Here is a 14,998-nt window from a genome sequence, read left to right as displayed (position 1 = left end):
GGGGGCGTCGGTGGCCGCAACAGTTTAGGTGTTGACACGGCGCTCATGTAAGGTAAAGGTCCCGGGTTCGACATACTTACAAATGGGCTTTTTTTCAAAAACACTTCCTGAGGGTTTATATGACCTCTGCTGTTGCGAGCACTCGTAAAAAACAAAAAAATGCAGTATTACAATGTACTACAAGTTGCCTGGGTCAAGAAAGAGGAAAAAACAAGAGAGTGTGTGAGAGAGAGAGAGAGAGAGAGAGAGAGAGAGAGAGAGAGAGAGAAGGATAGAGATCAAGTGGGAAAAGTGGGTGTCAGGAAGAAAGAAGAAGTAAGAGAAGGAGTGAAAAAGAGGAAAAAACAAGAGAGAGAGAGAGAGAGAGAGAGAGAGAGAGAGAGAGAGAAGTGGGGGAAATAGTAGGATCTAAATAGAGATAGGGTGTGAGAAAAAGAGATGGGTATTGATAGAATGAAAAAGAGACTGAGAGAGTTAGATGGAGATTGACAGAGAGATAGGGACAGAGAAAATGAAAGAAGGAGGGAAGACACAATCAAACAGAGAAAGAGAAGAGAAGGTAAATGTATGTGCTCAAAACTTTTGAACAAGACAGATCTTTTTTTCGGGCAGTGCTCCTCGAAGTCGGCTTTTTGTTTGATATCGTTCATCCCTGAGGCAGCATGTCCGCGATGAGTGACCATAGACAAGAAGGAACAGTGACGGATCGAGTCTGGTGGTTGAAAAATTCCTGTCCAGGAGGAGTCACGGACGCTCAATTTTCAATGCGGTGAATGTCGTATTGTTGTAAATTGAGGTCTGATTGGAACTGATTGTGTGATAAAAAAAAACCCTCGACGGACTCATGAGCCCAATCGAATGATGGGAAACATAATTATTACAAATGAATTTGAGAATGAGGCAAATATAGAACTTTTTAAACGAGTTTGATAATCAAGGTTTGGATGTTTGAGGTCACTTGGATAGGATTCGTGTTAAAAGATGTTATGACGGCATTGGGATTTATGGGAGAGAAGCAATGGTATGAAGGATGGGACGAAGAATGCTCCCTTGTGAAACGTCTTTCGGTTTGATATCTGATTAGTTGCCGCACTTCACCCTGAATCAGTCAAATTCTAAAAGGTAATAAGGAAGGAGTTGGGGGCCATTCAGGATTCGGGCAATCTTCGTATTCCACAACGGAGTTAATGCTTTCAAGAAGTTAAATATGAGATGACGGCGACCTGCTTCTAAACCACGTGGAAAAAGGATCTTCGATGAGGTCACAACGGAAACGACAATTCTTTCGGTTTTTGCCGAGCTTTGGATTATATCGTCATCATCAAAACCTGTTTATTATGGGAAAACATAGCAGTTAAAAATACAGTACAATTTAGAAACAAATTTAAAAACAATTACATTATCTTACTCTAACTAGATAAGTGTTAAACATCTTGAGGAAAACTGTATTTATAATAAATTATTTAAATTTGGTGAATCGTAGCATCTACATATTAAAAAGATAAAATATAGAATTAATTAAAAACAATAAAATACAACATAATATATAATTTTAAAACAACGTCGTATAGGTTAACTCGGTTAACACACGTCTAAGTACATGCCTTTTTTCTTACTTTTTTCAGGTATGTTTGGATATCAGAGTTGTTGATTAATCAAGTTCTTTTTTTTATAAAATGTACTATATACAGTAACTAAATTGTACAATATTTCTAAGTGTTATGTTTCCCATAATAAACAGGACTTGATGAAGATATAATCGTCCAAAGCTAGGCAAAAACCAAAAGAATTGTCGTTTCCGTTGTGTCCCCACGGAAGATCCTTTTTCCAAATGGTTTCAAGAAGCCTTGCCGAATCGATGAGAAGGATTTAGTAATGAGAATCATTTTTAATCATGAACATTAATTTTATAATTATTCAGAAATCGTGAGATGCGGTCTGGTGTGATGTAGGTTTCAGACAAACATTTTCTTTATCGTGCCAACGTTTCGATCTTTATTGAGATCATCTTCAGATTCAGATTGAGATTCAAGATGATCGTTGGCACGATAAAGAAAATGTTTTTCTGGAACCTACATCACACCAGACCGCATCTCACGATTTCTGAATGATTATACGGTCACTAATCACCACACATTAATTTTATAGGTCGATATACTCGCAGCCATGCCAAACGGGGGGAAACATGAAAATCGAATCTTCCAAGTTTAAACAAGTCCTCTATCGGGACCAGCCAAATTTTCAATTTGTATTTAAACAAAACTGCCATGTTGGACAGTTAACAGCAAACCCATGGAATTAAGGACTATTCTATTAACACCGTTCGTCAATCCCTTCAGGATTAGGTTTTGAATGAAATTTTGTTACCTACTCTTGTACTACAAAAGCCGGTTGAATTTACATTACATTGTGGTCGAAAATTATCCACACGGTGCGGTTAATTAGACGGCATCAACTTCCACTAATAGCTCCGAACGCGAAGGGCACTTGAAACAGGGCGTATCGATTTTTGATCACGACCGATTAAAGGTAATTAAAATATAACGAGATTATTTTAATTCCACCGTCTCGACTATTAGTGGAGGGAGGGGAGGAGGTTCTAATCCGTGGAAAAAGGAAAGTGAGGTTTGAGGGATGTGCTAATTGATTGTCTAACAAAGGGTGGTTAGTGTTAAAGGAGATGGGCCGAGGGTCGACCATCCCCTTTACATTCACCCCCACCTTTCACCCCTCTCTTATCCACCAACCCTCTCACTTCTCCTTCCTTTATCTAGTATTATTTTCCTTATTATTCCATTTCCTTGTTATTTTCTTACGCATCCAATTGTAAATGGCTTGTTATAAAATTCTTTCTGTTTATTTCTTCTTCAATGACGCTTCATAAAGAGTAAAGCTGTGATCCAATCAAAACTAAACTAGGCACTAGATCACACTTTTCTTGGGATAAAATTTTTTTTTATACTTTCCTAAATATAAACTGCTCAAAAATGAATAGTGATATTTGTAATTTATTCTTATTCTGTTAATTTTAATTAAATTAACAGATATATTCTTGTTAGTTGGATAACACAAAATAGAAAATACAAACTCAATACAAACAAAATATGTTAATCCACATTTTTAATAATGGATTTACTTAAGAATAGAAAACACGAAGAATACTCAATTTGTAAACAAACACCTTTTCTCGTCTTTTCTCTATTTTAATCCAGTTGTATTCCCTTTAACCATGGAAAGACATCATCTTGAACCATTAGCTCGCAAAAGTACTGTAAGAATGGGTCATCGAAGACACTGGCAGGCAAGTGGACATCGCAGAGGCAGTTGACGTTTCTCAGAACGTGGCTTTAGCTCGTTTCCGTGAGAATGGAATATAGAAGGCCTGGTGTAGATCTCAGTAGATTACGAAGCTAAGGGAGGACAGAAATATTGTCATTGCTGCAAGACGGAACCCCCCCCCCCATAGTGCCCGCCGAATCCTAAATGAAGTGCAAGATGTTTCGGCAAGGCCTTCATCAACAAAACGTTTCGGAATCGTTTTGGGAAGTTGGCTTCGCATTGGCAAGGTGGTCGTTTGTGACGACCTGCAGCAACTTAGGTTTAGTGTGGTGCAGCGAGCGCCTAGAAGAGAATACCAATCTGAAATAGTGATAGCAGGCGCCGAAGAGTCTTCTGAGAACGGGGATGCGTACAATCCCCAAGTTTGTGCTCCCTTCAGTGCAGTTTGGGAGGCGGTATATTGGTCTGGGCTGGGATTTACACTGGAGGAACTGGAGTCCATATTGTTGAAGTCGATCTCACCGCAATCGTTATGTCCAAGAAATTATCGAGGAATACATCCCTCTAACCATGGATCTCATGGACAGGGAATTTCGATTTCTTGATGACAATGTCAGCCCTCATAGAGGCAGAGTTGTTCATCAATGTTTAGAAAACCTGGTAATTTCCCATCTGCTCGTTCCCCCATTGTCTCCAGACCTCAATCCCATTGAGCACATGTGGGGTGCGTTGCATAGAAGGCTTTTCGATCATCATCCACAGCCAGTTGACCTGCAACAACTGAGTGCTGCGTTGCAACATCTATAAAGTAATATTTCTTATGAAATTAGTGACAACCGTATTAACAGTACGCCTAACAGGTGGACAGAGGATATTATACACGGTATTAATTGTTTAAAATAATTATACTGTCCAATAAACAAAATTATGGAAATGAAACTTTTATTTTCTTATTTTTCAAAATCATTAATTAAATTTTCCTTTAGTAAAAAACAATAATTTCTAATAAATTTTAATGCAATTTATAATAGAAATAAAATAATAATGCTATGGAAAGGAAATACTATAAAATTAGCAATATCCCTATTCATTTTTGGGCAGTTTATATTGGATCTTACCCTTTTCTATTTTCTAAAATTTTTGCTGTTTGTTCTCAAAAGCAGAGGTTTAAAGAAAACCTTGTACTACCTCATACAGACTTTAAGAACTTTTTTTGGAACCCCAACATATCAAAATATAAAGCAACGATCATGGTATAATTGATTTTAATTGCTTTAATTTCTTTTGGTGATAGTAGAATGGACACGTGTGCGAGCGAACATGCCTATGTTAGTTTAGATTTTAAAATTGTTATATATCATTCGATTTGATTTTTAACCTAAGGTAAGACAATAACTCTGAAAATGATATTAAATATGTGAAAAATATTTTAAAAAAAGTAATTCGGATTTGTTGTAAGCACTCTTTCAAACCCATAAATAACAAAGTTAGACAATTTTGGTTGGATCTACTCGGATTTCCGGTGTTCCACTTAAAAAATTGATTACTCCTCTGAATGTTTTACTAATTTAAGGTTACTCCAACCAATAGAAAGCTGAATTTCTCTACTTTCAGACTATATACTGAGTAATATATAACAATTATGTCATTATTGGTGATTCGTTTTCTACACCCCCCCCAAAAACCCTGTATACAAATTTTTGGGAAAATCTAAAAATATATTTTTTCTCTCAAATTTTTCCCTTTCACATGCGTTAGATTTTTTTCCAAAACTCACAAAAACTATCATAACACTGAAAGGCATCCATGGATCTACAGGAAACTTTACATGGACTTAGAACCATATGAACTACATGTAATGGGCACAAATGGGGCTTCCACAAATAAGCTAGAACTGGATTTAAAAAAATATACGTTTCAGGTCTTTTTGACGCTTTCAATTTGACTTTTCTCACCTCTAATGGCCTAAAATCTAAGGATTGTTTATACAATCTGAACGTACAGAAATTCAGCTTTCAACGGTTGTAATAAATTGAATTTGCCTAAAAGCCAGGAGTTATTGATATTTTAAGTGGAACACTGGACATCCGTGGTAGAAAGCCCTTGGTAGATCCAGCCTAAAAAATGTTTATTTTTTATTTGCCATAAACAAATTTATCCAAGGACTTTAAAGGGTGCTTAAACCGAACAAATATTTTTTTGACCTACTTTGCGGAATAGCCTTTTTTGGTTTATGTCACTTTTCACATATCTAATATAATACGATCATGTTTAGTATTTTCTTATCCCAGACTAAAAAACAATCGAATTCTATACAACAACGTTAAAATACACGCCCAACAAATTTATTTTCTCGTCTCCATTTGCTAAAATTGAAATTCAGCATAACATTTTTCTTTTTTTTCTGTTTCAACCTCAAAAAGTGCCGCCGATTAACCGATTAGTTTTCACGTGTTACAGCATAGAAGTTGCTTCTTTTCCTTAATGTTACTCAACATAAAAAGAGAATGTCGGAAAAGAGAAGAGTGAAAGTAGTGTGATTTCACACATTTTTTTATTATTACAATTATTAATTAAGGTTAATTTTTAAAAACACGCTTTACACCCGACAATTCACGCCTGGGCGAATCGTCATCCATCCGGATGCAAAAGAATCCACGATGCCTTTATATGTTAGTGCTTAGTTTTGATTTTTTAAATTTTTATAAAAGTAAGGACCACCGGGAAAAAAGGGCCGACTATTTTATAGAGATGGCTCGAGCTAGAATTTGGTCAGAAGCTGGATAATAAACTAAGGACTAGAATACACATAAGACTTGGGAAAAATGCCACTGCCTTTCGGGAGGAGAACATGCCGGGAAGATCAAAAGGTTGGGTATAACCAAGAAAAGGATAACTACTCTACTCTACCATCTACATCATCAATAGTTAAGTCTGCGTGTTTGGAGTTCCACCAGAAGATCTACAAACCATTCCGTAAGGAAGTGTAACTTCAAGCCACAATTCCTATATCGTAAAGCCAGGATAACCAGCTTTCAAAATTAGTCTGATTTCATTAATGAAGAAATTGTGCGCAAAAGATCGAGATAACGGATCAGGATTCTCAGTAATGCCCAGGGGGTTGCGGGCCTGGGATAGCATCAAGCCCCTATTGATTGGGGACAAAATAAATCGCCCGTCTTTGGTTACCAAGGCACACCTTGTATCTGTGGGTCAGAGATGTGACTTAGAGAACGATAAAGTGAACAAGGAAAGTTCGACGAGGGCACCTATCGGTCCTGAACCCTTCAGCGGAATTGCAAATTGCCAGAAACGCACAAATCCATCAGTGAAACGGCAAAAATACTAAACCTAGGACATGATACGACTAGAATGATAGCAGGACTTCTGACAGTACACGGCAAACCTTGACTTTTGGATCTGGCCAGAGACTGAACGAAGAACTCCAGACAATACTTGAGATTGCACAAAACATAGATTATGGCCCTTAACACTGAGGCTGGAGAAGAACAGCCGTGTACTCGGATATCCAGTCGGCACGTTAAGGCAACCGCATCTCTTGTAAAGTCCATAGATATTAAACTACATTAAGGCCAGATGACATAGTCCTGACAGCCAGGGGAAAATTCGAGGAAACCCTCTGCGATATAATCCAAGAGGGACTGAAAATCACAGAAGAATGGTGTAAAAGTGCAGGCTTGGGGATTAATCCAAACAAAACAACTATACTCACTTTTACACGGAAAAGGAAGCTATATCACATGAAAGAAATCAAACTCAACAACACTGTGATAGAAATCAAAAATGAAGTAAAATATCGGCATCACACTAGATAAAACACTAACATTCAAGAAACACATAAGCTCCATTATCACAAAGGCGACACGAGCTTTAATGGTGTGCAGAAGAATAGCAGGGAGAAACTTGGGATGTAGGCCAGAAACCCTGTTATGGATGTACACCATAATAGTAAGACCTTTACTTACATACGGTGCTATAGCCTGGGCTGATAAAGAGGAACAAAAACCAAAAGGAAAGAACTCACAAAAATACAGAGACTTGCATGCAATGCATTTTGCATGCATCTGCATAACGGGAGCAATGAGAACATGTCCTACAATTAGCATCGGAAAGATATTGGGACTAATCCCCCTACATCACATGGTAAAAAGGATAGCACAGAAAACCATAATCAACTTTACTAGAGAGAAACCTCCAACAGGAATAAAACTGAAATGGAGAGACAGAAACAAACTGTGGAAAAACCATCCATCACTCATGGCTCCAAGAGACGACATGAATAGGAGGTTTGAATTTAACCAAAAATTCCGAATACATCTGGGCACCAAAAAGGAATGGGAAAGAAAGGGAAATAACTCCCTCAAAAATGGCACCATCCTTTGGTACACAGATGGATCTAGAACACAAGAAGGTACGGGGGCAGGAGTATTTGGACCCGGAACCAAATACTCCGAACCCATGGCAAAACACACCAGTATCTTCCAAGCTGCGATTCACGCAATTGAAAGATGTATCCAATTCAATCTAAATAGAGGATACAAAAACAAGAATATAGCTATCATGTCAGATAGCCAAGCAGCTAACCAAACTAAATATATTAGGTATGCAGAATAAAGTCAGCCTCTGCTGGGTCCCAGGACACATGGGAGTAGAAGGCAACGAGAAAGCGGACACCCTTGCAAGGAAAGGGGCTGCCACACCGCTAATAGGACCCGAACCCTTCTGTGGCATAGGAATCCACACTATTAACAAATATCTCAGACAGAAGGACAAAAAGAAAATGAAGGAACAATGGAATTCACTCATTGGACATAGACTATCCAAGAATCTTCTAACCAATTTTGGCAAGAAATCACAGAATGTGTCAAAGGAAGGAACAGACTGCGAATCCTAACAGGATTCCTGACAGGACACTGTAGACTAAATGGACATCTAAAGAAAATTGGAATAATCCAAGATGGCACATGTAGATTCTGCAAGGAAGCAGAAGAGACACCAACACACTTACTAACAAACTGCGGAGCTACATTAGCCCGCAGGAGGAAGTGTTTTGGGATGTACAATGTGACCATAAAAGAGCTTCAACCACTGAAACCGGGCCTATTAATCAAGTTTCTTGATGAAATAGGACTCACCGATGTGCTTTAGGCAGAGCACGGGGGATACAATAGCTCTTAAAGGGCGCAGTATACTATACCCTGAAATTACATCTACATCTACATCTAAGGCCTTATCAGACATTGGAAACAACATCATCTTTGTTTGGGTACCATGGCGTACAGCAGAGAAGCAACAAGAAAGCTGATAAATTGACCAAACCATTCCACGTCCTATCAACCCCAATGACCAAAAACGCAGATCATCAGACAATCGGTTAAGAATAAGTGATGGGAGTGTGTTCAAGGACAGAATCATGCCTTAAAAGGAGGACTGGAATGATATTAGGACCCTGCAAACTCCGGAGGCATACGTACAGACTCGAAGTAGAAGAAACAAGCCAGGAAGAAGAAAAAACAGCGTGACGTTGGTGATGGGCTATAGTATGAGATTCCTCCTAGGAGAAGAAAAGGAAAGACCTGCAGGCACGCAGTTTCTTTTTTTTAACCTCAACTTTAGGAGATTTTCCAACGATTACTCCAACCTTACACAACTTTTTTCCCTAAAAAAATTTAATTTAAATCTGAAGTAAAGTAATCTAAGTCAATTTGTTTATTCCAATGGAAAGAGGAGTGAAAAACCTTTGAAATTCATTGAGAATGGGACTTTGGACATCAGAGATTTTTTAATTTTTGAGATATAGGATGCTATAATTAAGTTAAAGTATTTGTGGCTGCAACGAGGTTTACTTTACAGCTGGACCCTGCAATTCTATAAATAAAAATAAAAAAACCCAGTTTAATAGAAGAGGCTGAAGCTAAGCTTGTCCTTAGCACTACATAAGGCAAGTATTACGATATAAACATTTAGTTAGAGATTGTAGAAAATGCCTTAACTTAGAGACCATTCCAGAGTAAATGGCCTCAAAACCGTAAAGAGCCCGAAGAAACTCAGATCAACAGGCAAAGTCATGGATGTTTGCTTAGGGGTCCGAGCAATCCGCTGTGTAAAAGATGGGTTTGTTCATCGCACAAAGGTGCTTGCTTACCTGCGCATTTTTACATACCGTGACCCACAGACAAAAACCGTCTGAATACGAAATAGATACGAAGGGAATGAACGAGCCTTTTCTAATGATCCCACACGCTCCTTTTATGCATAATCTTTTTGTCTTTCCCAGACCCACAGTAGATCGTTACTCTACCCGGGTTTAGGAGAATCATAAAAATCTCTGACGACATAAAAAAGTTACTTGTATGTTGCAGCCAAGGTGGAAAACCACGCCAAGGTTTAAAAGTGGCATTCTGCCATTAAACAGATGATGTTGAATGTAAACGCAGCCGTTTCAAAGGGAAGAAGAAATCAGGAGAAAAACCTACAAAAACCAGGTGGGCAAGGCAAGGCCCATAAACGACAATTAGTATAACAAGATCAAACATGGACAATGGGTCGAAAAAAAGCAAAATGATAAATGGATGAACTCAAGAGTTTCCAGACTTAGTAAACTTATGGTTAAAGAACACATTGATACAGGTAAAAAAAGAACTATATCGGTATGGCATCTGACAAAACACACACAACATATATTCAATGACCGCGTAGGTAGGCTATGAATTGGGGAGGTTTAAGAGTCGGCTCTTAACAACCTTACGAACCTGACCAACATTGGTTCTATTTGTGACCTCTTCATTAAACTTAAGGATTTTTATCAGATCCTTTGTCTTCATGCCTTGGGTTTAACCCTCCCAGGTGAAGGAATTTAATTTGAATTTTTTCATAAATGCAGGTCCTCTGTTTCTTCTCCTTGNTGACCAACATTGGTTCTATTTGTGACCTCTTCATTAAACTTAAGGATTTTTATCAGATCCTTTGTCTTCATGCCTTGGGTTTAACCCTCCCAGGTGAAGGTTCCAATTCCAATTGTTCCAAGGTCATCATTGAATTGGAAACATCCTGGAACCTTAGAAAACATGGGTAAATTCAATGATGACCTTAGTTGTAGGATATGCCCAGAGAAGCAACTGCCACCTGCATCATCTTCCAATGCGAACCGCTCAACGGAGACATAACGAAGAGTTCCAAGCAGACTAGAAGGAAAAATATTCTTCTAAGCTAATGTGTCGGAATACCAAACACACCCTTCATAATATTTTCGTCCTCTTAGAGACGACTTGGGAAATATGAGGGATCAAATCAAATAGTTTAGAGCGTTTTTAAATATTTTTTGAATAAACATTTCCCCTGCTGACTTTAAAAACAATCATTTTTCGGTTCGCATATTTCTCTCTTCACTTGGACCGGGATACTAAACGTTAAACAAACTTTCCGTTTAAAATTATTTTCCAGCTGTGCCAAACAAAACCAATACGGAAAATAATTGGCATTATTCAGGAGTAAATTGGTGAAAATTGAGAAGGAAAATGACGGTAGACATAAGGTCGATAATACAGTGTATCCTTTTACTGTAAAAAGAAACCATGATATATCAGCGGGGTTTTAGTTTTCCAGGTATCTTCTGGTTCTTAAAGTCATCTTGAGACTAAAAAAGGAGAAGAAGAACATGCGTGGGCTTTTCCCCTTTAAATTTAGGCTAGTATTATGAAAGCATTAAAGGGAAAAAAACAGGGGAATGTAACAATGGTATCCTCCGAGCCGGTGGAAGAAATATTTTACCTGTTTCTTTTATGGATCCACGAGGGTGCCGTATTGGAAATCGAGGTAAAAGACCTGAAGTCTATAAAGCCTCCCTCTGGTGAACACACCGTACTAATTGATTTTTGCAATATTTCTCTACCCCGATATGCAAAAAGTTAACCGAAAAACCCGAAGGCGTTTTAATAAAACAAAACGATACAAAAAACGAGAAGGAAAAGGGGAAAAATGGATTATATATATATAACAGATTACCTCGACAGATCGGCGCAGTTACAGTTATGATCAGTTATAGTTTGATTTTATAGATAGATTTAGCAGTTATAGATTGATGATGGTCAATGGACCGACAGCTTTTAAGCATAGAAGCCTACTTGTCTAATTTATTGTTATTCGAACGCTGATTGGAAAAAAGTTAATCTAAAATCCAAGGTGAACCGACCTGAGGGTAAAATTTGACAAGTCTGGATGTTCTCAAGTTCTGCACTTTCAAAAGACAAAAAGCCGTATGCATCTGCTCACACAGGCACATTCTGAGCATAAAAAAGCAAATGTAACCCCATGGGTAATTCAGAGACGATTGGTATTACACGAAGGTCCTCTCAGTCGTTAGGGACAATAAGAAAATCACTCTTGTTTTGCCAGGGCACAAGGGACAACAGGTGCAACGTGAAGGTCAACAAAGTTTGATTGAGACACCTATCGGCCGTCAACTCTCTCAGTACATATCTGATTATTAAAAACGTAGATTCTTACGACAATTGGTAAAGAATAAGTCTTAGGTTCAATGAAAATGTATTTCAGCAAGAAGCATGCGCTAAAGGAGAACTAGAATGATAATAGGACTGCTGACTGGGCACTGCAGACTCCGGAGGCATATGTATAGAATCAAGAAGCAGAAAAAAACCAAGCAGAAGAAGAAGAGCGTCTGTGAGAAAGATAGGAAAAGCCATGTATGAAGACACTACAGCTCTTAACAAAGCTTTGGAATCTGGTAAAAATCTCAACGGAGAGTCTGGACAATCCAGGAGATCGTACAATATATAGACTATGGACATTGAACACTGTGCTTGGAGAAGAAAAGGCGTGCAGGTTGAAATTCTTACTCCTGGAAGAGGAGATGGCAATGCCTAAAAACACGGGAGCCCCTATTGGGGGTTTAGTAAAATCTCTAGGCAATAATGAAGAGTGCACAATTTATTGATTGTGTTTTTTTTAAGTCTAGACACGTCAAAAGACCTGACCCATTTCAACCATCGGACTTTTAAGAAGGCTTTTTCTCCAGTTTCGTTTCGTTCTGTCCTGGGGGGGTTGCGATCCGTGCCCTGGGCTGCATGCATTTCAGAAGGGCGGCTGATCGAACGCCGCCCCTCCAACACTATAGGAGCCACCCCTCATCACAACCCCATTTGGCATCCTACAAGCCCTTGTGGAGACCGGCCAAACCGACTTCGAACCGTGCTCTCCTCCTTCGCCCTCGTTGATTCAGTTTTAATGTCGTCTTTAAAATATCACAAATAGAGGGCTTCCCTTCTATTTTAGGGCCTACGGCTGTTTTTATTTCATCGCGAGTCTTCGCGACTCAACGTTGGCGCATGTTTCTAAATCAGCATTTACCGATACAGTTAAAAACACAAGTGAGAACAAAAAGGGTCCCTATTTTCCTTTATACAAGACATAACCCCGATTATTTGAAGTTTCGGTCAAGAAATTGCGATGAAACTGAACAAAGTCCATCACTTGATGAGTCCCAACATTACCAAGGATGTCTAAGGAACTGTAGAACTGATTTGACAAGGAAAAACGACCTGAATATCCATAATATGAGTAATGACTTTATGTTTTCCATACTTTACCAGAATACGTTGAATCAACAGAATCTTTTTGTTGGGGACAGGGTCAGAAATTCAAGGTGCGACCTCCAGGCCTTACAAATATGAACATTTACTTAATATTGAAACGTACAACAACAAAGGTGGCAAACAAAGCGAATATATTAATTGATAGTGCAAAGAGAAGAATTCTATGCCGTAATTACACCCTCCAGCAAGTCATCCGTAGTTTTACAAAACAGGAAAACCAGCTGGAGGTTACAGTTCTGATACAGAATGAACAGGTGAAATCATATTGTAGTTAACTAACATTATACTTGTTGTCTAGAAATAATGGCAGTGAGTGTACCATTCAAATGGTTATCCTATTCGATAAAACTATAGATAACCAGCTAGATATTACTACTCCGATATATAATTGCCATATTGTAGAACTCGTTAATAAATATAAACATCTTCCTATAATACTGAAACTTTTGGCTTCATACATAGTAAATTTATGAGTAGATGAGAACGACGTCCATTCTATAGTAATTGTAACTTCCAGTGGTTATAATTGCTTTCCGAAACAGAATAGTTTACTGGATATTACAATTATAATACAGAATGGACGGGTTGTAGATCTCGTAAAATAATACTGTAGTTAACAAACATTGTACTTGTTATCTAGCACTAAGGATGTAACCTCCAACTAGTTAGCCTATTCGGTAAACCTATGGATAATCAGCTCTAGGTAACTATTCCGATTTATAATGGTCATATTGTAGATCTCATTAATAAAAATAAATATCTTCTTATAATACTGAAACTTGTGGCTTCAAACATAAATTTATGAGTAGATGAGAACGACGTCCTTCCATATCGTATTGTGACCTCCAGCTATACCCTGCTTTCCGAAACAGGATAACCAGCTACAGGTTACAATTCTGACATAGAATGGGTGGGTTTTATATTAGTTCCACTGTTAACCTATAAATTTATTAAGTTTGAAATCGTGATGAGACTTGTAACCTCGAATTGTTATCCTATTCGGTAAATCTATGTATAACAAGCTTGCAGTTACAATACCGATATAGAATGGCCATTGTATTTCTAGTTTATAAAAATGGTAACGTTTTCTTATAATACTGTCTCTTATGGTTTCAAACAAAGTGAATTTATTATTTTGAGCTCTGATGGAGTGAAGGGTTTAGATTTATGTAAAAATGTAGGTAGTTTAGGTAAAAATGGTAGGCTGTCTGAGTGCTGTGTTTATCTTGTCTGGGATTGCAAAACAGAAATCAGTACAAACTCTCAACACGATACCCAATAATGACACATCTACACGGAAAACAAACACTTTGAGCGCTGAAGATGATCTCAATAAAGATCGAAACGTTGGAACGATAAAGAAAATGTTTTTCTAAAACCTACGTCACACCAGACCGTATCTCACGATCTACACTACAACAATAATCAGAAATCAGTACCTTGAATTTAGGACCGTGAAACATATCAAATTGACAACGGGGCTGTTCCAAGGGCGTGTCTTGGATCAGAATCGGTTCCAAGTATACGATAATTAATCTTGATCACTTCTTTGCCCAAATTTTTACCTAATGTCATTTAATTGATAAGGAATTAATATTAATGCCGTCCGTATTGAAACGTCTCGTTTATAGTGAATAATATTAATTAAATAAGGCACGTATTTTCTAAACTGAACCACTTTAACACTGGGTAAAGGGCGAAACTCGTTTTGTGAAGGCTGTGAAACGGATTCCGCGCATTTTGAAAAGGTAGACGGACGTCGATTCCGTTTAATTTCGCTTTATGATCCACCAAAACGCCAAAGCCGTACCCAATCGCTGCTAATGCGATTATCGGAATTAACACGTAGCTCCCCCTTTTAAAATTTCCGTTTTACCGTTAGACATAAATGTGTCGTTTGACCCAATAGTTGGGATTCAAGTAAATCTCATTACTTTGATTCTCATCCGTTCTAAGTGAAACGAAAAAACCAAATAGAACTAAAGAAATATCGCAAAGGTTAAGTATGCCCATTTCTGATTGGAATCAACATTGTTTTGGGCTTTTTTTCACGATTCGGTCGAGAAGAAGAAAAGAACCCTGAAAAG

Source organism: Cimex lectularius, unplaced genomic scaffold, assembly GCF_000648675.2.
Source record: "Cimex lectularius strain Harlan isolate CLEC.00 unplaced genomic scaffold, Clec_2.1 scaffold56, whole genome shotgun sequence".
In the NCBI taxonomy this organism is placed as follows: domain Eukaryota; kingdom Metazoa; phylum Arthropoda; class Insecta; order Hemiptera; family Cimicidae; genus Cimex; species Cimex lectularius.
This window is presented reverse-complemented; position numbering follows the sequence as displayed.